Source organism: Poecilia mexicana, unplaced genomic scaffold (genome assembly GCF_051168715.1).
Source record: "Poecilia mexicana isolate PSO_F unplaced genomic scaffold, ASM5116871v1 scaffold_10, whole genome shotgun sequence".
Lineage (NCBI taxonomy): Eukaryota > Metazoa > Chordata > Actinopteri > Cyprinodontiformes > Poeciliidae > Poecilia > Poecilia mexicana.
The window spans coordinates 25,107,533-25,129,016 of record NW_028263379.1 but is presented as its reverse complement, the minus strand read 5'-3'; the positions used below and the strand labels follow the sequence as shown (position 1 = coordinate 25,129,016).

Below are 21,484 nucleotides of genomic sequence, written 5' to 3'. Positions count from 1 at the left end.
TGCACCTTGCATAATGGATTTTGGTGGTTACGCCACAGTGTCTCAAATCCTCAAACACCGAGTCTATGTTGGTTCTCCTCTGGATTCCCTGTGTTCCACAGTGGTCTTCCTCCACCTCCATCCATCTTCCGCTGAACTGAACCCACTCAGGTAAGAAACAGATCACACACAGTTCAACCTGCACAGAAACCTGATTTGCCCTCCACACCAAAACCTCTCCATCAAACCGTAAAGTCAAACCTGCCATCCGGTTTTCTGCACCATCCTTTTTATCACCCTGGCTCTCTGTCACCTCTTTCCCTCTCCAGATGTTCCTGAAATATCCAGAAAGCTAGTCTGCCGTTTCTCTGGACATTTCACCTGCAAATAAATCTTTTGCCTCCTGCGTGTGGTTCAGGAAAATTCCTGAAATTATGACAGAGAGGGAACAGTCGCAAATGGCCTTAGGAAAGAAATGCATTGTGTCTTGTTCTGAACATACCACGCTGTAGCACAAAGGAAGTCTTAGACACAAGACTTCATTTTACTTGATAGCAGCTCGTGCAGGTAGAAGGTAAAATTGTAGCACTGCACACACTTGGGGGCACCTATGAACTAGGAAGAGTCTGTCCCTCGAGAGAGGCAGGTGTGATAGTTTAGCAGCAAGCTGTGAAAGTAGCAATAAATGGCTGTTATGGGCTACAGTTTGTCATAGACTAAGTGCAATAGCTCCTTGAATGAAGCAGAGCTCCCAAACCCTGTTCACCTTAGTGACAGATAATAACCCAGAAGCTTGCTACAAATACACCCAGGAGCTCAAGAGGAATCTCCCCTGTAGTTCCCAAACACAGCTTGGAGGCTGAAACAGGTTGTTTCTTACACCCTAAGTGATACTGCCATTGTAAAACCTGCTTAATTAATCTCCTCACAGTTGCTTAGTACTCGCAATTTACTAACCTATTAAATAAGCCCTAAATTGTTACCAATGGATAGGACGTAAACATTACAGTCAGAAATAGTAAAAAATAAATCTAATCTATTTAATAAACTTAAATCTCACCAGTCATTACAGTTATTGTGATACTGATTTCCACTGATGTTCATTACAGAAGGGATAAAGTACAGCCTGACTTAAGACTGTGCCTCTTTTAACGAGGCTTACATTTTTCTGTACAGTCGATCCACACCAGGTGGTACTGTGTGTTCAGCTGGTGAGCAAAGCAGCTGTGAATCTGGGTCTATGCTGAAATACGGACAGTGTAACAACAACAAGATGTTTTTTTGTTTTTTTTTCAGAGAAGAAAAAAAGAGGTGAGAAAAAAATCCATTTTAAATGAGCATGGGTCAATTCTTGGACTATTAATTCAATATTAAATTGGTCATTTCATATTCTGCTTGGGACTGTGTGAATTTTCTGCGTGTGTCATAGCTGTCTCACAAAAGACGAGCGTTTCAATTTAAGTCATTATCAGCAATAATTGATTTTTTTCCTCCTTTTTTTATACCTCTTAGTGTTCTTCCTGTGACCAAACTTCAGCCTGCATTCACAACATCAGCCCTGGTGTCTTATAATGGGATAAGAGGATGTAGGAGAGAACATGGCCTGATAATCTCACAGAAAATCATTGACTGTCTTGACTAGATCCTCTTGTAGAAAATTTCATAAATGCTGCATATTTCCAAACTTATTTGTTTTTCAATGGAGATTCATCCGTTTTTGTTTTTTTTTGACATGACCTACCTGGAAAATATACCTGAAAGAGAAGTGTGTCCCAAAGAGATGTGACCTGCAAATCCTCCTGTTCAATGTTGTCATTGGTCCTATTGTGGAAAAAGATGCTTGTAAGCCAAAAAGGTGTGCAGTTAGATGCAAACTGATGTGTGGCTAGTCATCTATTTCCTTGAAATCATGTTAGTTTTGCTAATGATGATAATATAGAGGCTACTTATGCATTACTATCATGTCGTGACCTCAACGTCAGAGTGGACTTCAGGTGTAGCTGTTCGTCTACGTCACAAGACGAGGAGATACACGACAGTCCATCCTTTTGTCTTCAGAAATCCTAAACTGAATTTGATCAAATCTTAGTGTAAATATTTGAAGTTTTCATGCCCGTCAAATCAAAATGCTTCCTTTTGTATTTTCGCAAACAGAAGAACGATTTCATAAATCGCAATCTTGGTTTAAAAGAATCCATGCTTACCTAAGAATTAAAGATGTGGTCACAATTTCAATAAACCCACGCGGTTTTGGTTAAAGCATATCTGCAGGACGAACACTGTTGTGGCTGCACCGACTGTTGGCTGTGACATGCATTAGCTCAAATACACTTTGTAGGCTCATCAGGACATGCATAATCTTAAAGGTTTAAAGACCTACCCACTCATGGATGTAATTAAACCAAAAAAAAAAAAAAAAAAAAAATTGAATTAGAGTAAATGGTGGCTCAAATAAATTAGCTGTAACTTACCAATTGGGCAGCCAGCTTTTACATCTCTACACCTCTCCAACCTCAAAACAAATCTATGGGCGAGCTGCTAATGAGAATAAGTACAAGCTCAAGTCAAATATGACCAAGGGGAAAAAAGCAATTACGAGGAAAGAGGCTGCAGTCTAGACCAAAAAAAAAACAAAAAAAAAAAACACCATGGTAGTTTGAGATGCTTTCCTGTTGACCATATTGATCAGTGCTTTGTTAAACACAAATAGTTGTTTTCAGTTTCAGACGAGCGTTTCCACATTGCAGCGAGAAGTAAAAGGCTCTCTGGTAATTACAATGTAGGCACCGTGTCCATTACGAGATGTGCATCTTTCCCCAGACAACATGTGTTTGCCACAAACTGTGTGTGCATCTGTGTCCTTAAGACTTTGCAAACATTTTAAAGTGTTTCTCGTCTGTCAGAGTTGGCACGAAACATTCTGTGAATGATTGCATACAAGAGTGAGCTGGTGAAAGTGCTTGTTGTTTATTTGTCTTTGCTTTTGACAGAAATGGAAAGATTACATATATCCTCGCAATGCTTTTTTTTTGTTTGGTAATATTTGGTTATACAGGAGTGTAGAAAAACAATTTATGCTTCTTTTACGAAAGTGTTGCTTTGGCTTTTGCACATCGAGAGTTCTCCACAGCTTCAACAAAATTCCAAGTTAATGCTATGCATCTTTGAAACTGTGCCAAGTTTAAATATTACAACTAAATGCATATTGTCCCATGACTGTTAATTGGATGACACCTCTTTTCCAAAGATTGCTGCAATCATGGTATCCATGGATTGTTACGCCGATTGATTTTTCTCCAGGTTGGCAGTTTGATCCTGAACTCTGCACACACACCGATGTATTTAATTGCTTCGTTCATAACAGGCTCATTGGTGTGACTAGAGAAAAAGTGCCCCAGATACTCACTGCAAAATCTAGGCAGTATGTTATTTCCAATTATGTCTAAAAGACTAAAATATATGAATGGAAAAAAAAGGGTTAAACACTGATTGCTCTGGATATACCAGCGAAATACAATTTGCGTTTTAGAAAAAGAAGAAGCCGGTAATAAGGAGAAATATAACAGTTGTCACAAGTCATAGATAACACTTTAACCTTTGCTGTCATATTATAAATGTTTTTGCCATATTACTTTATTTTCCCAACGAACCTCCTTTGTCTGGGTCTTTAGTGTCCGAGGTAGTGCTGTGTTACTGTAGCCTCAGGCTCACATGTCACCTCTGCAGTACGTCAAATTGAGTGACAAGTTTTGGCTCAAGTCACAGACCTGAGGGGACAAGACAAAAAACAACAAACATTCTCGATGTACTCTGTTGCCTCAAGGTGAAAAGTTGCATATTATAGCCTTCAGGATTTTAAGTGCTGTCTTTGTTGATGTTTTAAAGCTTTGGATTAAAATAAGGAAGTAGTCATATTAGGAGCTTATGTTGTTTTGCTGCAGCATCATGCAATCAGGTGTAAGAGTAAAGTGGGCCAAGAATGCAAAAGTTTTGCTAAAGAGCAAAAGTTCGGGGAATTGTTTTTGCTCAATTCGTTTGGATGAATTTCCACAATATTACAATGATGTTTGCTAATATGTCCCACAGACTTACATTTCTGGTTCGATTTTAGTTTCATTCAGGTTCTTATCAATCTTATTACCACCGCCCACATCTGCAGCAACAAAAAAAAAGTGATGCATTTGCCCTCTTTCTAATAGATTTTAAGTGTCTGCACCAGTGCTTGTGAAGTTGTTTTTCTGGGAGCCTAATTTTACTATCATTAAATAGGAGTGAATCACCACTTACGCACTATGTAGACATTTTATTCATTAAAGCCACTCTTCACAGAGAATAATTAAACTGATAATGATGGCACTTTGTAATCTGCAAACTGTAAGTAAGGCCTTATCTTTTTAAGAAGGAATATTTTAATGAAATCACTAAGTGGTGCCAGATCAATCAAAGTCTGCAGTTTATGGAAATGTTACTTTAGAATTGTAATGTGTCATTACTGATGTACGGAAAATATGTTTTCTATCTAATATGTTATAAAAACCAATGTAAATCTGATGGTATCTAATATTTTGTCATCACAATTATCATGTTATACTAACTCTGGCTGGAATCCTTTTTTTTCTCCAATACTGTGACAAAGTAGCTGCGCGCTGATGACTTGAAGAGACTTTAGGCCAAAGCTAATATCTTCTTATAACTTATAAAAAAAGAAAATTTGTATTAATATAAGAACTCATTTTGCTGGTGATGTGTCACTAAGAGCAACTTTAATCAGTGTTGCCAACTTTTGAGCTTAAAGCGAGGCAGTGATCTGCTCAGCGTTAAACGTAGTTGAATGAACACATTTAAGAAAGAATAAGACTGTGTGTCAATGTATGCACATGGGAGTTACAGAATTTATAATTTCAGATGACTTCTACTTTATTGTTTTATTTATCAAGTTAAGATTTACATAGTTCTTGGTCAAACTAAATCCTTCTGGAAAAGATACAAAAGGAACCCTCTGCAAACCTTATGTGGTTCAAAACTTTAAAAATTGTACACTCCTAGCAGCTCATCAAAATGATCACATTAAAAGTGTGAAACAATTTGTGATTGCACAACTAATGAATCTGAGATTTGTTGAAAACTGTGATGAGCTCTAATGCAATTAAATGTCATCCATGCAGATAAGACTTTTATGATTGCGTCATAAATCACACTTTTCAAACATTAACTTTAACTGTGATCCCACATACTTGTCAATGACATATTCAGTAGTTAAGGAAAAATAAAACAATTTTAACAAAATCTCCTCAAATGATTTTAAGACCCATAGCTAGAAAAAAAGTCTAAGTGAGGGAAAAAAAAAATCAGATTCTCAAACCAATACCAAATCCCGTAACAGTGAGTTACCACCTACAGAAAAAAAGAAAAGAACAACCGTGAAGTTTTATCACTAAATACTCTATTATACAGAGGGAAATAACACTGCAATGTTATAAGTGCTCTTTTTGCACATAGTACAAAACACTACCTCCTTAATGTTTTTGTTCAGAAAATCAACATTACATAAATATCAGGACTTTTTAGGAAGAGAACTTCAAATAGTAGTAGCATAATCAGGTAGAATATTTCTTTGTCTGAAACAAACATCATACAAAACTTCTATGCTTGGGGTTCATTGAACAGATGCAGTTGTATGAAATGTGGAAACTTATAGGCAAAGAAACTATTTTTTTGTGCTCCCCTCTTTTAAAATGATTGTTAGAAAGTTTGCCTGCACATGTGGGTTTTCTCCAGGTACTCTAGGTTTCTTCCACAGTTCACAAATACGAGTTAGGCCGACTGGAGATGTTAAATTGCCCCTAGGTCTAAGTGTGTGCTTAGTCTTTTATTTCTTTCTGTTGGCCTGATGGGCTGATTTGTTCAGAGTGTATACCAACTCTTAATGATGACTTCTGGAGGCACGTGCAGGCAAAGACCAAGCAGGCAGGAAAATGGAAAAAGAGATTGATGGATGATATATTGATCACTGAAAGGTTGAGCTTAAAGGGCAGAGTGGAAGTATTTTCCAGACACATAATGCAGTTTTATAGAACAATCAAGAAACTATGGTACCTTCATTTGATATAAAAATGCTTTCTATATATCAGACATAAGTTCACAATTTGATGGCTCGATATTAGCCTCTGTCTCTTCGAGAAGCTCCTGCACTTTCCGGTACTCCCCATTTAGTGCGTCATTACAAAAATGCTCCTCCATTATGCTTTCTTTATACCAGAAATCTTAGGACTGACAAGTAGTAAACTCAACACATACAGTTCCACCAGGTGTTTGTGAATTGCTGCTGCCGCTAGTCTGGAGGTCCTGAGTGAGGAAGGCACAGTGATCTGAGGGGCGGAAGAAAGTATGGAGACGGCTGCTCCAATGAGTAGCTTTGGGTAAATATGTGGCACTTTGTTGCAACAATCATTTGTCATCAAAGTATTAAAGCAACATTCCAGCTATTTATTTGATGAAGGAATAACATTAAACATGATGTAAAGCTCAAAATGTTACATGATATTCTCCTGTAGAAGACCAAACTACAAAAAAAAAAAAAAAAAAGACTGAAGAGGAACTGCTGCATTCAGATCTATAGATGGCTCCCAAACTGGCAATCTTAAAACTTTGCATGTACAAATATTTTTCCAATTCAGTCCAACTTTACACCACATTGCCTTATTTGTCATTTTTAGCTTGGTAGATAAGCTATTCACATATTGTAACAAGAAAAATGTGCTGTCCCCCTTCTCAACCTCCACACATTTTGACAGCAGCAGCAACCCTCGTATCACTGACTCTAGAATCAATAGAAGCATTCATGTCACAAACACAAGGCTTGGAGTTAAGAAAAGAATGGTTAATGGACCATTTGCATCTGCCTATACTTCTTAATATCACAAACGTATGTCATAACGTTGTTACAGCACACATTCATGGGTACATAACACAACAGCTTTGTTTGGGTGATGTTATACTGGGAGCTTTGAACTTTTTCCCCACATTGGATAGCCTTCTTTGATAGCTCTGAATGTAAGTGATTCTATTTCCATCACCGTCAGCTTCTTTGCTGATATTGTGACAAATGCAAGAAGAAAAGAGAAAACACAACAGGAAACATATAGCATGTAACAGCGACACATGGAGTCCATTGGCTAAACAAAACCACAGGGTGCATGAGAACCATGGAGTGGCCTGGCTGTAATTGCAGTGAAAGGCGGCTTGTGGGATTGTTGCGCGCCTGCACATTTGTGTGCAGCGGGAGATGTGTGTTCTCCTATGTCTTATTTAGACATTTTGCAGTGTTCAATGAGACACTATTTTCTAGAAGTCTCAGAAAGTGCAATTTTGTCACAAAATTACTACATGCTATCATAAAAATTTGGATTATACATACATTTTGAATGTCCAAAACATGTATTCTTAGTATTAGCTGACAATGATATTAAGTTAATTTATATATTAGAGATTCTTGCTATGTGAATAATTAACCAGCATCTTACATTTAGTTAATGGCTATACTTACTGTAGATCACATTTCTAACACTTATTGAGATGATACAGGGCTGGAGAGAACTATGGCTCAATGAAAAGAGCAGTTCTCTTGCAATCTGAAATCTGCGAGTTCAATTTCCTTCTGTCACATGGTAATGTGCCCCTAGGCAAAGCACTCGCCCTGAAGTTACCCACCGATCTGAATATAGGCCTATTGATTTGATAGTGCAGAGAGGTTAATATGGATATAGTGTAAGCTTGTTTGAGTAGTCAAAATAAGAAGAAAAGTGCTATATAAACTGAGCTGATTTATCATAACTTTTTGTAAATATTGGTGTAACTCTCATATTACTTAGATACATGTCACATGATCAACAAACCTTTCCGGGATTAGCCGTCACTGCTTTAGGGAAGACCAATTTAGTCAGCTGACAATGGGACGTCAAAGTTTGTTTGGCGTCTGTTTTGGCTCCTGCTGTGGCTGCTGGATGAAGACTTGGTGTACTTAGCAGAATTTACCGTCTATTTCTCTGCAGAATCTATTGCAACACAACTTATATATTTGACTCAGTGGTAAGTTTTTCAAATCCTTTGTTATTTAAAATCCTTTGCTGTGACGCTGTTACCGCAACGGCAGAACTCCATTGAGAAAATGTTTATCAAATTTGAAGTTTAATTTAATTATCTTATAATTAAATTATAACTGATTTGTGCACATGGATGTACTCGAAAAAGCTCGTTGTTTCATTCGGCTATGATACCTGATTGATTTTCGATTTTATTTTTGTACTTTTAGCTCATTTTGTGATTGCCGTGCTAACCGGAAGTAACATTTATTTTTAAAAATAACTGCGCAGTTAAATTAATGAGTTTTCCTAAGGAATACGACATTGAATGCACCATATGATTCCTGAACTGCTACTTTGGTTATTTAAAGTGTGCATTGTGCTAATGTTTACCCGTAAATTGATTTGAATTAATGATGTTGTTTACTGTTCTTGCCCTTTACAGGTCAGGTTATTTTTTTCTACCTATGAAAACTGAACAGAATGGAACTGAACTGATGGCGAGCTGGTAGGACCTTTTTCTTTTTTTCCTCTTCCCTTTTGAGTTTTTTCCAGATTGGATTGTAGTCCTGGGAGGACACTTGATTATCAAGAAGAAAGAGTCGCCAGGAGCGTTGGAAGAAAATAAAACCCCAAAGAACAGACATTTTGAACTGGAATCTGGGACTGCACAGGAAGTGCTCTGAACATTTGTTAGTTTGAATTTATTTTTGAATTGTATAACAAGCCCTCTGAATATTCTTGAACTGCATAACAAATTCTTTGAACATACTGTTAAACTAATATATATAGTTCTTTTGGTGTATAATTATTTGTATTTATTTATTCACTATACACTTTTAAATTTTTCCCATCCACACTGTTTACTGTTCATTATTTACTTTAATCAGGCTCCATAAAAAGCTGTTCCTCTTCGTTCCATACACTTGTGTTCATTTAGTATTGCGTTTTCCATTAGCCCAAAAAACTATTAACAGTTTAAATGTTACAGTGAGCTATTTACTGCTATCTATGCCAAACACATTTTATTAATTTTTCCATTTGATGTATGGTGAATGGTTGGAAAATTCTTACCTTGTCTTGATTTATTTATATGGCTCATAGAGTAACAAGGCTAAAACACAAGACGAGAGCAAGCTCCATCTTCCCATGGACTCTGACCAGTTTAAATTTTCTGCTAAACAAAAGATAACCACATTATTATATTGAAACTACCCTTTTCTTAGTAGTTTAGCAGTAGTGCTATATTTTTCTATTTCAAAATGACAGACTGAACCGTGGTCTTTCAGAATTGTAATGCTTAAGAATGTGTCTATCCCTGCTTTCTTAAAATTTCTTAAGAACTTTTTCCCTGACCTGCTTGCTGTAAGCTTTGATCTTCCCAATGCAGTTTGCTCACGGATCGTTCCAAACAAGCAATAAATCCTTTTTCAAATTTGTAAAACAGTGCTTGATTTTGCTGCCGTTATAAAAAAAAAAATCTAATCGTTCCAGAAACTCCTGGTTCTAGTTAGTATAAAACCTTTTAAATTATGAGCAAATTGGTGCTAATTGTCAACATTTTTGTTTTTCCCCATTTACCCAGTATTTGTCATGAAAAAGATTTAAAACCAACCTTTTTCAAAAGAACAAGGGTCTCAAATTTCTACATCTTTTAAAAGTTCCTGCAACATATCTGAAGACTATGTTGCAGGATACTTTTAAAAGACACTTCTTTTAAAAGTATTGTGACTGTTGCTGGTCTCACCTGGTCTCACCAGCAGAAATAGAAACAGAAAATGAGTGATTTATGTTGCTGTACGTTGCAAATGACTATTTTTTTGTCCTTGATATTACAGCTCATTAGACATAATGATTTAATCATCACCTTCTTGCTGTGTACTTACCATAGCTGTGAAATGTGAGAAACTATGATCAGTTTGTTTACCATAGGGATGACCATTAAAGTCTTACGACAAAAGTGGAAAGCCAAATAGCTTACTGTGTTTGTCGAGGTCAGAAGCTCCTGTGTCTTCTGTAAATTACCGACACCTGATTAACATAGTTGTTGCTGGTGACTACACAGCAATTTGCTGTTCTCCTGCTGGACTGCTGACTAAGTTTGATCTTTCCCAAAATGACTGAGCTGCTCTTTTTTTTATTGAGCTACACATTGCCAGCAGGTACTCGGCTGCTGACACTCATTAGTGTTATTTTAGAAATAACTAATTTTCCCACATTAATAAATGGTCTCCTGTCAGTGTTGTTCATTTTACCTTCCAGTGGCTGAATTTTGGGACAACAAGTGCTAAACGCCGTATGGAAACAAAGCTGGAGGTGAAATATTTTACAGGTAGCCACACCTCCAGACTGTTGAATAAATTTAACCCTTTTCAAAAATCACCTTTCCAGCCGAACCTGATGGGCTCTTTATGCTATGATATATGCAAAAGTGCAGAGATAGGGTACACTTGATCCTCTGCTACTCATCTGCAGAGATCAGCATGGTTTTCATGTGTCTGGATACAGTCAGCTTGGTTAGTCACTACATGAGCTCCATGTTTTTAAAATGATTTATTTTAAAATTGCCATCATGGATTTATGAGACACTGTAAAGTCCTGGACAGAAGTACATGTCTGAGTTGCTTGTCAGCAATGCTACACCCCTCACATCATCAGAGACCTGCTTAGTGTTCCCAGAACCGGAGCTAAACATGCGGCTGGAGCATTTGGTCTGTTCCTCAGCTCTGGATCAAACTCACTAAAAACATTAAATGTGCAGAAACTGTTGGTTCCTATTATAGCCCTGAGCTTGGAAGAAGTTTCCTCATGCAGATTCGAGCATGGCAAGGCAACACACACAGACGATTTGCTATTTGGAGCCTTTGGCCCGCCCTCCCTTCTGTGGAAATAGTATTGGACCGGGCATCAGACCAATCACAGCACCTTTAAATTTTTCTGACGACAATTCATTCATGCAGCAACTTTGGACTGAATAGCTTAGTCAGTGGCTTAGAGAGGATTTTAGGTTATTGAAGCCAAACTTGCAAATCCACAATTTGTAGAGAAAAATGGTTGCCTTGGAAAATGACCCCTGCTCTGTTTCCTTAGCACCAATTTAATGATGGCCTTTCTTGTGTGTGGTCTTGTTTGCACCTCACCCTGAAAGAGGACAAATTATTTTAAAAACAACCCATGTTAGGAAAGATTTTGTGGCCTTTAGCAAATATCAGAGAGTCGGATTCATGAGAGAAACCTCGCTATTTGTTAATCCAAAAAGCACAAAGAAAACAACTGGCAGTATGACGTGAGCACATGACTGGTAAAAAGAGGGTGAGGATAAATGAATGTGAAAATAATGGAGTCTATTTGTGCTGGTAAAGAAGCATTCGTTGAACTGAAGATGTAAAATCAAGGGCAGCTGAACTTACGTGGTCACAGTGCGAGGAGATAAAAAACAGTGTTAAAACATAAAAGTAATGTAGCAATTATAAATCTTAACTAATGACAGAAATACGTATAGCAATTGAAAGAACCAGAAGAGTCGCTTCAGAATCACTTTTAATTGTCTTCAAGTCAAACACATTTATACTGACAGTAATGGCGAGTACATTCAGTAAAGTTGTAGGCGCTTAAGTAGAGGGCAAATTGTCTTGTCTTGTTTCCGGAAAATGTTTTACCTGTCATCCAAAGGACTTCTTCAGATCTAAATGTGTTTGGAGGTTTATAAACCATAATCAGAGCAATCTCACCATTAGGACCATTGGGATAAGTGACAGGGCAATTAGGACACTTGCCACTTGCCCTACCCTTTATTCAGCATAATATTTGTCTTGCTGTTGCTCGATGATCCAAACGTGTCCCTAACAATGCTATGTGAATTGTTTTGATTGCATGTTCCAAGGTGTAAATTGCCATAAAACCACCCAGCGAAACGACTCAAGGCAGCAGAGTAGAAAGAGGAAATCTGAGGCCACCTCCTCTCTTTAATGTTGGTTTAACACAGATGGCTTCTTTTACTCCTCCATCAAACCACCTGTCTCCCTTATCCAACATGTGCACATCGCCATCTTCAGATGAGTCAGTAAAGTTAAATATATTAACACAGCAACCATTCAATTCAGCAAGTCTAAGAGTTATGTAAATAAAAATGGTCCTATTTATCTCATGGATCTGCTATAGTAAAAGTCCGATTTGAGTTCAAATTTGATGCAGTACAGCTTAGTGGCATTGTTATCCATCCATCCATTATCCAAAATGCTCATCCCTTGTGGGATTGCGAGAGGTGCTGGTGCCTCGCTCCAGGGGTCAATGGGCGAGAGGCGGGTTAACGGATTCAGAATCTAATCAATTATTTGTCTAATGGAGTATCCAATGACTCATTGTTCTTTTTAAAACGGATGCTATTTTAGTGGTGCTATTAAACTTCAAAAAACTCAATTGTTTTGTGATCATTAGGTTTACTGTGGTAGCTACATGCTGAGAAGATCGATTCTCAGATTCACACCTCGACTCTCTGCTCCGTAACACAGTGATTCATAAAGACCAACAGACATTTGGGACTTTTTTTTTTTTTTTATCAGTGTTTCATTATTGTTTCCTGGTTCACAGTTGAAGGCCAGCAATGTTATTTTTGTATATATTCACTGGATATGAAGTGCTGTATTTGGAAACCTCATCTTTTTATCATTTTAAGGCATCTACAGATCTTCTAAATGGATAAATGTTTCCTGACAGAACATCGTGTAATGCGGCTAAGTGAAATGCAGCTTTATGTCATATTAATACAATATTTCCTAGTTTTAAGCTGGTGGTTTATGCTTACAGCAGAAATACAGTCATGTGCAAATGAAAGTACATCTTGTTGCAATTCTAGGGAGTTAGTATATAATGAAAATCATGGTATGACTCTAATCCTTTACCTTGATCTCAAATTATTTAAATCTACCTCCAGTGAATAAAATGTATGCCACAAACTTTATGCTGCCATTATTGGTTAAACCAAAAAGGAAACAAAAATTGAAATGCTGCAACTAGAGCTGTAATTTTATGATAATTAAAATTAAACACACCTCAGTGACCACTTCTATTGAAGTAAAAGGTTTGGTAGGTTCTGGGAGAACAGACATCAGCTACTCCTACGAACACAACTCTAACATAGATGACAAAAGCTGGTGCAGCTCAGGTTTTGGTTTTTATTTCAGTGCTTGCTTGTTTGTTTTCGTGGAAATATGCCAAAATACATATTTTGTTTGCTGAGTTTATTTATATATATATATATATTAAGGTGCAGTGTGTCTCAATCAGTAACTCTAGCATCTTTTGAAATGGAAGCGGCACACCACCTCTTCCCCTGTCGATTCCAATTTCATTTCAGAGATGCAGCACAAATCCATGTTAAGCAGACAAACATGCTGCCAGCATACTTGCATGCATAACGACCCATCCTGCTATCCTGGGATGAACATTAAGTGGGAAAGGACAAAGAGACAAGTTGACATGGAGCCACTTTGGCAGGATAAAGCAGCACTGTGCCCTCACTAACAGCTCTGTTATTAGGTACATTTGTTAATAATCACCTATACGCAGCATTGGATAATGATTATTCTAAGCCCAATTCGGTTATTCATGTAATCATAAACGACATTGTTTTTGAGCATAACATGACACTGGACAATGTCAAGTTGTCATAACAAAGACATTTTGAATAATGTCAACTTTGTATTAAAATGTCATAATTTACCGAATGACGTTTTATAACAACAGTCATAAATATTCATGAAGGCTTATTCATGTTCATGACAGGTGTTATGTCATGTTTATGACAGTGTCATGTCAGTCTTATTCAACCCCCTTCAAATAAAGTGTTACCGCATGTTGAATATAAATATGCAAATATAAAAAGAAAAAAAAAAAGTGGTTTGACCATAAAGTACAAACAAAGAAAACCAAATGGAATACAAACTTTGCTTGTATAGAGGGGTGACAATTTGTGCTTGTATAGCAGCCACCGATTTTTGTCAAATCTGGGTTGTTAACTGGAAAATGATCCCAAACGTACCAGCAAATGCATTTTATGACTGGTTGAATCAGAAGGTAACCCAAGTGGTTCAAGTTCCCAATCAATATCTAGGGCTGGACGCCAGAATAAGTGTCACCACAGATGCCTGACAGCCAGAAGGTTCTGAGTGTAAATCCCTATCTGGGGTCTTTTGTTGTGGACTTTGCATGTTCTGACTGAACGGGTGGGTTTCAAATTAGGTTTATTAGGAACTCCAAATTACCTGCGTGGTTGTGATGGACTGTCTGTCCATGGCTGTCAGTCACCCAATGACCACTGGGAATAGGCACCAGATCCTGTCCACTACCCTGCACTAATAGGTGGGTTTAAAAGGATGTAGTTTTGTATGGATGGTTAACAATAGTGCTGTCAGAAAAAGGTGTAGAAGTAAAACTGATCAAATAGGCATTTCAGTCACAATACCAGCTGGTACAGTCGGTTTGCTGTTGGATGCATGTATTTGCAAAATTTGCTTTCACAAAATAATGCCAGTAGAACAACATTCAGCTTCTCTGCTAACTTTTCTAAAGAGTAGAGCGTTCAAGACACTTCTGAAAACATGCGCCAGAGGCACATTGTATAACAACACTAGTTCAAGTGCTTTCTGAGAATGTTTTAAACTACACTGACCAATGCAGCCTCATGAGCTAATTATCCCATGACTGCTCCTCCTTTTGGGTGGATGGAGAACAAGGCTTGTGAAACTGTTGGATCTTCTGTCAGTCCTCTTGAGGATCCTTTAATTCTTCTTCTTTCATTATCAGAGTGGAATTCAATGGATAAGAAGTGCAGTCTGGCTAATAAGATCCAAAACCATATGTTCTCTGCAAAGACTAACCCAGAATAAAAAATCTGACCATTGCCTTTCATTTTTGGCGCAAAAATACCTTTTTTTTTTTACCCAGTTGCTAACGTTTGCCCATGATGTACCAGTTTGATGCTAAGAAGCATACCTGAAGTTGCCTGTGCTGTAAACATAGGTACCTATGCTGTTCTGCATGGAGTTTACATGTTCTTCCTGTGCGTTTATGGACTCTCCCCAGGTATTCAGCCTTTCTCTTTCAGTCCGAAATCTTACTAGTACTGCGGTCATTTGAAGCCGAGCACAGCATCAGCTTGAATTGGGAGCACTTTTGCAAATAAAGCAACATTGTAGCTGTATTTGGTGATTTTCAGAGCCCTCCAGCGACTTCTTATTTTAAAAAGCGACTAACGATGAAGCCAGCAGCTTTCGTTGGTTTATTGGAGATGCGTAGAACAAGTGCTAGTTTTTACCAGGCTGATTGTAATCTAGTTCTGATAAACACCAGAAAGACTAAAACTAGTGGTTTTCAAAATTAAAAATTAAAACATGATGCTTGATTGTTTTCAGCAAAGTATACACATTTGCATCTTTTTTTTTTTTTTTTTTCCTGTTTACTGTTTTACTGTGATGTCTGCAGGTAGGGATTATTTCTAACTTTCTAAGAGTCCTTTGTGCCAACATTACTAGAAAGTAACGATTTCATTGTTGGCCACCAGATCCAAGTTCAAATGTCTGTTACTTTGATCTGTTCACCTCAGGGAACAAGTGCCTGGAAGAAAAGTCGCCTGCAGGGGAAGTAGCTGCGCCTGTCTACGGTGTGAGATTTAAATCTGCTCTACCTTGTTTACAGCTCCGTCTCTGATGCAGCTGCTGCACTCCCCCTCCTTTGAAAATATTTGCTAAAAGGGCCTGAACACGACTGGAGTTAATTAAAGCTGGCGACGCGCTGCCCTGATGCGTATGCATGTTTGAGTAATCAGACGCCGATCCTGAATGACTGCGGTAAAACGAGCCTTTTGTAATGTTTTCCTCTGAGCAATTTGGTGTCAATTGTTTATGCATCTCCCTTCAAGACGAGACGAGAACAGATGTGCGGCGAAATGCGACTCTTTCAGACTGAAGGGAAATTCTCAGCACATTCTCACCATAAAACATAGCAATAGAAAATGCATGGGTGGTTGAGGCAGTCGCATAGTGTTTTTGACAATTAATTACTTCACAAAAAAATTATTCTGATGTGTATTTATTTATCGTTATCGTGGCAGGGTGTGTGTGTTTTCTCTGGACGGAGTGATTGACACGCCTCTGCCAGCACTTCTCAGGCATATATTGTCTTGGCTTTGAAGGCAAGCTGTCATGCATGTTTGATCACAGGCATGGGCAGAAACTCAGAAGTCTCGCAATCTTGGCAGATGAGATCCATACTTTTTTTTTTTTTTTTTTTTTTGCAAGTGGTGAAATGCTTTACTGCTTTATGAAAATGTTGATCTCACACCACTCCTGTGCGCTCAAGGAATATTTGTTAAAAGCCAAACACACCTCCGGAAACAGGCGGGGACACTCCTCAACATCTGCTCCCGTTGTGTGAGGGTTCCCTTGAGATATCGCTCAGCGAATCTCTTCCTGCTTTGCTTTTTTTTTTTTTTTTTTATTTCTGCCCATCCTTTCTACTACTTACTTTAAGAGCACACGCTGAAAAATGTGTCATCCTGGTAACGAGGGTGGAAAAATTCAATGACAGAAGCAAACATTTAGCAACATCTTGGGACGAGCCCCTGCCTGGATGTCATTGCTCCGGACAGATCTGTCCAAAGCCTATTATCATGCCGTCATCGTTGTGGAGTCTGCTGCACAGCAGCATTCAATTAATAAACCTGTCTCGTTAAAAGTAAAACAGAACGTAAGGACAAGTTTGGTAAACTTCACAAAACACAAACTTTACTGTCAACAGCCCACGCTTGTGTTCTGGGTGTTAAAGCTTTCCACTTGCACATGACGAGACATGTTAGGACAGTTTTCATTGAAGATTTATAAAGAAAAACGAGCAACTGAAATTGTTGGATAACTCCCTCCCCCCCCCCCCCAATTAAGATTTTCTTTCCTTTTTTTTATTTTGTGGCTTGCCACTTTGCTACATGGGACTCTCTAACATCATATTTCAATTATTTTATTGAGCGTTTCTGCTTGAGAAATCTCAAAGCTGCAACATGTAACGTGTGCCACAATATTTTTTTCTTATTCAATCCTCTGTCCATTTAAGGTTTTGGTACCAAATGGAAGAGCAGAGAGATGGGAGGCGGCGCCTGGTCTCCAGCCACCTCTTCCTGAGCGGTTCCTAACCACTCTTGAACCAAGTTGTGTGGTTTAATTAGTTTCCTGAAAGCTGGATTCATATTATACAACTGAACTTGATGGACCCTTTAAAGATGATGTGTGATAATGTAGTCATTATTACCGATCCACAATACCTCAACCAACTCTCCTCTGCAAGTAGTAGTTTATATGCTTTTTCAACGTATGAATTGGAAAATCTGAGCTCATTTGTTCTGTTTCCTTATGAATGTGTTATAAGTGGTGACATAGATGCTTATGCAAGGGAGCCGCTAACATAAACCAGGACTATTACCTTATATGTCTGTTGGGTCCGATTCTCACTGTGTCTTTGCCTTGGATTTGAACATCAAAGTCAGATTTCCAAAGTAAACAGATCTATTTACTTTGTTCTGTTCAGATCTGTTGTAAATCGTGCTCACACCGTTAAGCAGATTCACATATATATAGATAGTTCAGTACTCTTAAATGCTCCAGAGATCAGAGTTATTTGCATAATTTAAACTATTTGGGGAAAAATGCCATCTCCTGAGAACGGATAGCAGGACTGGGGCAAGTGAACATATTTTCTTTTCGTTCTAATGGTGGCTAATTACAAGCTTCTAAAGTGTTTTTGTGTGAACACCTTGGCCTAATAATTGTATAATATATTTTTTTTCACTTCAGTCTGTTCTATAATTTTTCTTTGAATCAGATAAAAGGATGTAGACATTGCAGATCCCAGGAAAAGGGACAGATTTCAACAACCTGTTTTAACAAGAGAAATGAGCAAACAGCAGGGAAATGTGCTAACACGTATGAAAGAACGACACCTGCATACAAGCTCTCCAGGCCAATTTAGAAAAACAGCGAGGAACCAAAAAACATTTCTAAGCCAGTTTGCTAGAGCTAACACTCATATATGAGTTACGCTGAAGCCATTCACCACCGTCACATTTTACAAGCACCTCACATTTTACAAGCACCTCAAGAAAAAAACCATCTCCCAATCACGTTCATAAAAATGTTTGCTACTTTTCTTTTCGTATTTTACATTGAACGTTTAACAGGAGAAATGACTGAACACAAGGATGACAATGTTGTTGCACTGTTGGCTAAATAAAGAGGGATCTTTTCTCCACAGAAAAAAATATTCTACTAAAATCATATCAATACCAGAATCACTGCCCTCTATTGGCACGAATATGTTACTGCACGTTGGACGGACTTGATTGCTCCCAAACAGGCTGATGTGCCAAATAAAATTACAACTGAAACAAAGTGTAGCCACATTTTAAGTCTCTCTCTGTATTCAGTGAGCAAATATGATTTCCTCGATTACTTTATTGCAAAGCTGGTTTTGTGGCTTAAGAGATTGCAACTTCAACTTCAGACTGAAACTTCAATTTGACAACAATACATGCGCATCGTTAAAGCCTTCATACATGTTAGTGTTCGCAACTTGTTAGATGGGATACTACATTCAATTGCTAATCTCACCACTTCTAGAACTTTAAACCTCCAAAATTTGAAAATGTTGCAAAAATCTTAGCTACTTAAAAAAAATGAGGTCCCAAGATTGCCCAGTGAGGCAAATCGGTTGCTTGCTGTCCGTGCGCCGTGGAGTAATTGAGAGAGGATGAGGAGGCAGACTCACTCATGCACCTGTCAATCTGCTTTTAGGCCAACTTGTGTGTTCACACTGAAACCTGCATGTGGGCATTACAGCTGAGAAGTAGATCAGCGTTCTCACTAAGTAACGAAAAGGAGAGCGCTTTTGAGAATTAAACTCCTGAATGCAGCATTTTTATAGGAACAAGTCTTTTATTCAAGAAAACATATTATGTCTTTGAATGCCATAATTTTCCCCTTCGCTTTCACACGTTTCCAAATCGAAGACCGAGTGTTTGTTTGCAAAACCCACCAAATGTAAATTGGTTTTCCAGACTGTCTGTCTGACTTATTGACTGTCTGATTTGTCTGACGTCAGGCTGATGAAACATATTAGACCCCACATTGAAACAATCTAAATTAAATGCTGAAAGAGAAACAGTGAGACCAGAGGAAAAGGATGTGCTCTTTCAAGGTCTGTTTTCATTAACCACAATGCAAGGCTGGAATTAGTAAGGTACAAGTTTGAGATACTGGCAATAAAACAGTCAGCCTCCTTACTGAAAAAATCTTTTATTAGACACACGCACTATGTAGAAACTAAAAGTATTATGAATGGATTTAATCACTAAATATAACTGAGCTTATTCGGTATGTAATCCACTATAATTTAAATATTAACAGTGGATTTAGGCATTTTGAAATAATCCCTCCACACATTCTCAAGTCAACGCTGAAAATACACATCAGTGTTAGATAAACCAGTGTTACATCTGTTTCTAGTATGAGCTCAGAATTAGAATAAAAATATCTAGAAAAAAAAACAACATAGTGTAACAAACATAGTGAGTAATCTATTACAAGGCAGGGCCAGGGTCCGCAACGATTTTAGTCCAAAGAGGCACTGATGTGTAACGCTCTTCTTAAATGCGCAGGTCTGACTGCAGGGCTTAGTGTTAACCACTTTATAAAATCAGAAATAGATACGGCATGGAGTCATGATTGGGTGGATAATTGATGCCACTGATGCAAAGAGCTTTGTTTATATTGCTATTTATTGCAGTGGAAATAATAATGATAATAATAATGACAATAATAATAATAATAATAATAATAATAATAATAATAATAACAGCAAAAACTAAACAAAAAAATTGTTCAAAAGAAACAAGGACGGGGGAAAAAAACAACCCAACAAAGAAATGATCAATAATACTTCAAAACCAAATATAGTTCAAAAAGTCCAAGAGCAACGGGAGAATTGTTCTTTTCCTTTAGATACTCCCTTAGAGTTTATTTTGTTTCCTGTATGGAAAGTGTTTGGTTTTCCTGTGTGAAAAGTGTCGTTTGGTTTTCCTGTGTGGAAAAGTGTCGTTTGGTTTTCCTGTGTGGAAAAGTGTCGTTCTTTTTCCTACCACCAGGTGGCGTGTGGGTAGCTCGCCATCCTCCGTCATCAACCGAGTCGATGAAGGGGGAGAAAAAAAAACCTGACCTAAAAGGCCAGAAAACATACATTAAGTTCATATATAAATGTTATATTTATATAAGCTAAATGGGAAAAAAAACAAATACATACTGCTATGTATTGACAACCACTTCATATTTTATAAAGATAAGAAAAAGTTCTTTTAAAAGAAAAGTGCACTTCATAATTCAAGTTCAAAATTTCTCAAAGTAATTAGCAGTCGCTACAAACAGCTAATAATAAATCAAATCAATCAACTTTAAGAATGTGATTGATCAAAGTAGCTACAAACAAAATCATATTAGGTACCAGACTTCATTGATGCACCAGCATGGAATACAACAATAAACAAAGAAATCATGAAAAATAATCAAATCTAAAGTTGAAAGAGAAGCCTTTAAATATTAAAGGTGTGGCCTTTAATTCGGCTTCAACAATGTGACTTTTTATTAAGTAGATAATTAGTAAGTGGACTGAACTCATGCAGGCAACTGATTGTCGAGTTGGTAGCTAATGCTAACTGGCGGCGCACAGCGGAAATAACGCCCCATCATATATGGATGAATATTTACTCACCGTCGAGTAACGGATTGTCTGAGGAAGTGGATGTTACTTGTTCTCATCAGAAGGTAAACCAGGCATCACCAAAGCCCAACCTGGTGAGTATTGCAGCGGATATATTAGCGGCGCTAGTATTGCTGATACAACGTCAAGTTCAGATGGTACTTAACTCACCGCAGATCCTCGAGTTTTAGGGATGAATTTGTTCAGCGATGAGTCGAGTTGGAGATTTGAGATTGTTTTATTAACAAACGACGCCACAACCAACAGTGAGCAGCAGCACAGTGGAAACCCGGAAATACACATGAGGGTCCCAGCTGTTAAAGGGACGGCTTAAAGGGAAGGTGGTTGGGGCGTGGCGGTCACGTGGGTTACAGATGCATTTGTTTCTAGTAAATTAAATATGTAACCTACCACAAAACCTGTTTTGAAAACGGATTGTAACTTATGTTAATAAAATGTGATCACAATTTCAGTTGTAGAAGACAAATCCAAACTTTTGTAGCAGAATTTATTTTCTTAATTGGATTGTCTATAGCAGTGTTTCTCGATTCTGGTCCTGAAGAGTTTTAGGTGCGTCCCTTTTGCCACACATCTGACTTGAATAAGTTGGTCGGTAAAATGTATTTTTT

At 37.8% G+C, this 21,484-nt stretch overlaps 1 long non-coding RNA gene across 2 annotated transcripts; it reads right to left on the bottom strand.

The window, feature by feature from the left end:
* Positions 1-19,863: 19,863 nt before the first annotated feature.
* Positions 19,864-21,228, bottom strand: LOC148157128 (uncharacterized). Of its 2 annotated transcripts, none has more exons than XR_015764372.1 (3): positions 21,027-21,228; positions 20,864-20,947; positions 19,864-20,313 (listed from the first exon to the last, which is right to left on the bottom strand). It is a non-coding gene; the product is annotated as an uncharacterized LOC148157128 (long non-coding RNA). The 2 variants fall into 2 exon arrangements; XR_015764371.1 differs by having other exon boundaries at positions 19,864-20,318; positions 20,868-20,947.
* Positions 21,229-21,484: the final 256 nt, after the last annotated feature.